This window comes from Helianthus annuus, chromosome 16, assembly GCF_002127325.2.
Source record: "Helianthus annuus cultivar XRQ/B chromosome 16, HanXRQr2.0-SUNRISE, whole genome shotgun sequence".
Lineage (NCBI taxonomy): Eukaryota > Viridiplantae > Streptophyta > Magnoliopsida > Asterales > Asteraceae > Helianthus > Helianthus annuus.
The window spans coordinates 101762289-101766078 of record NC_035448.2 but is presented as its reverse complement, the minus strand read 5'-3'; positions in this window follow the sequence as shown (position 1 = coordinate 101766078).

Below are 3790 nucleotides of genomic sequence, written 5' to 3'. Positions count from 1 at the left end.
TGATGTAATTTATATGTTGCATTTTGTGCAGATCACACCCCCAATGAGTGCAGAAAATGTACAAGAACTCAGGACATTTGGTGAGGAAATCTTAGAAAGTAGCGAGAGGATGAGATAGGTGGGAGAGCGACTCGTCTGAAAGTACGACGAGCGCAATATGGATTTCTGGATGAATCCATATCCATGAATGTGATGGTGAAAGTAATAATAATAATATAATATAATAATATATAATATGTGTGTATGAAAAAAAAAACTACGGATACCTACTACTAATAGTATAATTTCCATTTCAGCTGTATTGTAATTTTAATTTCCAGTGTTGGCTTGTAGTAGATGCATACATATATACATAAAAAGAGTAAGTTGCAATGATCGACGTTTTTGATCAATCTGCGTGTTGTGCGATTAGTTGTATTAAATATTATTTTGTGATATTAATATGTGGTGAATGTTTAAAATTCAGATGGACAACGAAGTGAACCAGGGAAACCAGAATGATAACAACCAGAATGACAATACTCGAATAATGATAATCCGAACAACAATGGAAACCAAGTGGATAATAGTGCCATCCAACATATAGTGGCACAAGGAATAATAGATGCAATGCCATTTATTATTAAGACGGTTAAGGAAGCAGAAAATAAAAGTCACCATAGCAGTAAACGACCAACTGAACCTGAACACAGCGTAAATAATGGGCCCATACTTCAAGCGCCCATTCCCAAAAGAAGAAGAACCATGCCTTATGGTTGTTCTTATAAAGAATTCTGGTCCTGCAAACCAATAGAATTCTCGGGAAATGAAGGACCCATTGCAACTCTACGCTGGATAGAAAAGTGAGGCGGTTTTAAAAATAAGCAAATGTGCGGAAGAGGATAAAATAATGTTTGCTTCTAATCTATTTAAAAACTCAGCCTTAGAATGGTGGAACACTATCCTCCAGTCTAGAGGAAGTGACAGGGTTTACAATATGGAATGGGAAGAATTTAAGAACATGGTAGAAAGGAAATTCTGCCCTCCCAATGAAAAGGAACAGATAGCGAACAAGTTCCTGAACCTAAGAATAACCGGGGTGGATAGTAAGGGGTATACTACTACATTCTTTGAATATGCTAGAATAGTACCAACCCTTGCATCACCTGAACCAGTATTAATCTCCCGATACATTTGGGGATTAATCGGGGAGATTAGGCATGTAGTCAAGCAGCTAGACCCCAAACCATAGAAGAAGTTGTAGAACTAGCAAACACCTTGACTGACGAATTAGTGCGTACTCGAGAAGAAGACCAAAGGAGAAATCTAGCTCAAAGACTTACCCAGGAATTTCGTTATGGAAATTCCAACCGTAGGAACGTAGGTTCTACCTCTGCACCGTACTGCAAGGCTTGTAAGAAGAAGCATTCGGGAAAATGCTCCACTTACAGCAATTTTTGCAAGATACCAGGGCATAAGGAAGAAGGCTGCAGGAGGAAATCTAGTAATGGACTGTGCTTCAACTGTGGAGAAAAAGGTCACATCAAGCCAAATTGTCCGAAACTAGTTCCAGCAAGAACACTAAAAATGCTAGAGCATTTGTTCTAACTGCAGATGAAGCCAAGATGATTCCCGACGTGATAGCCGGTACTGTTTTAGTTAATGATATTTTTGCTAAAGTATTATCTGACTCTGGTTCAAACCAAAGTTTTATTAATACTTCGTTTTGCAAACTTAAAATCAACTATTAACTAAACTCTCACAAGATTGTCTAGTAGAAACAGCCAATGGGGAAACCATTAGAATTTCTGAAATCTTGCAAGGAGCAAGAATAGAATTTTTAAATCAAAAGTTTATGGCAAACCTTTACCCAATGAATCTGGCAGGATTTGATGTTGTATTAGGAATGGATTGGTTAATAGCCAATAAAGCCAGTATTTTATGTGATCAAAAGTCAATCCAAGTAAATTCACCTAGAGGCGAAAAGATCACAATTAAAGGAGATAAGCCATCTAGATCCACAAAATTCATCTCTGTGATGAAAACAGCAAGTTGTATAAGGAAAGGATCTATAGTGTATTTGATTTCCATAATCACTAACACTAAAGGAAAAGAACTAAAAGATCTTCCTGTAGTATCCCAGTTTTCAGATGTATTCCCAGAAGAATTACCAAGACTACCGCCAGACAGGGAAGTCGAATTCAGAATCCACCTACTCCCAGGGACAGCACCAATTGCTAAAGCACCTTACCGTTTGGCACCCGCCGAAATGCAGGAACTAAAGAAACAGTTAGACGAACTGTTGGAGAAAGGATTTATACAGCCAAGTTCATCGCCATGGGGAGCACCGATTTTATTCGTTAAAAAGAAAGACGGATCGATGCGTATGTGCATTGACTATCGTGAATTGAACAAGGTCACGATTAAGAACCGGTATCCATTACCAAGAATCGATGATCTGTTCGACCAGTTGCAAGGAGCTCGATTTTTCTCAAAAATTGATTTAAGATCAGGATATCATCAATTAAAGGTACAGGAAGAGGATATTCCTAAGACCGTGTTCAGAACAAGGTATGGCCATTATGAATTTACTGTCATGCCATTTGGTTTAACCAATGCCCCAGCTACATTTATGGACATGATGAACCGAATATGTAAGCCATATTTGGATAAATTCATAATTGTCTTTATAGATGATATTCTTATCTATTCTAAAAGTAAAGAGGATCATGCAAAGCATTTGCACGCACTTTTAAGTTTATTGAGAAAGGAAAAGCTTTATGCTAAATTTTCAAAGTGCGAGTTTTGGTTAGAACAGGTACAATTTCTTGGACACTTAGTCAATCATGAAGGAATCCATGTGGATCCCACAAAGATTGAGGCAATTACCAAATGGAAAACCCCTGAATCACCAACCGAGGTTAGAAAATTCTTAGGATTGGTCAGTTATTATAGAAGATTTATTCAAGATTTTTCTAGAATAGCCATTCCCTTAACTAAGCTAACCTGTAAATCTGTTAAGTTTGAATGGGGACCAAAACAAGAAGAAGCCTTTAGAATTATTAAGCAAAGATTAACCCATGCACCCATACTAGCATTACCAGAAGGAACTGAAGACTTTGTAGTCTATTGTGACGCTTCTAAGTTAGGTTATGGATGTGTATTGATGTAATGCCAAAAGGTTATAGCTTATGCATATAGATAACTTAAGAACCATGAAGAGAATTATACAACCCATGATCTAGAATTAGGAGCAATAATTTTTGCCCTTGCGATTTGGAGACATTACCTTTATGGTAGTAAGTTTACCATTTTTACCGATCATAAGAGTTTAAGGTATCTCTTCGGGCAAAAGGAGTTGAATATGAGGCAAAGATGCTGGATGGAAATACTTAGTGATTATGATTGTAATATCCAGTATCATGCTGGAAAGGCAAATTTAGTGGCTGATGCTTTAAGCCGAAAGTATCATGAAAAACCAAAAAGGGTACGTTCTCTTAAATTAAATCTGCAAGTAGATTTGAATAATCAGATTAGAAAAGCACAAGAATCAGTAATCAAGGATGATACTGAAAAATTAAAAGGAATGATTAAGGAATTAGAACAAGGAACAGGTGGGATTTGGAGATTCCATAAGAAAATAATGTGGATACCTAAATTAGGAAGCCTACGTCATCGTATATTAGAAGAAGCCCATAAGTCTAAATATACGATGCATCCTAGGAGTGATAAAATGTATCAGGATTTAAGAAAGAATTTTTGGTGGATAGGAATTAAAAAGGATATAGCAGCTTATGTTTCTAAGTGTTTA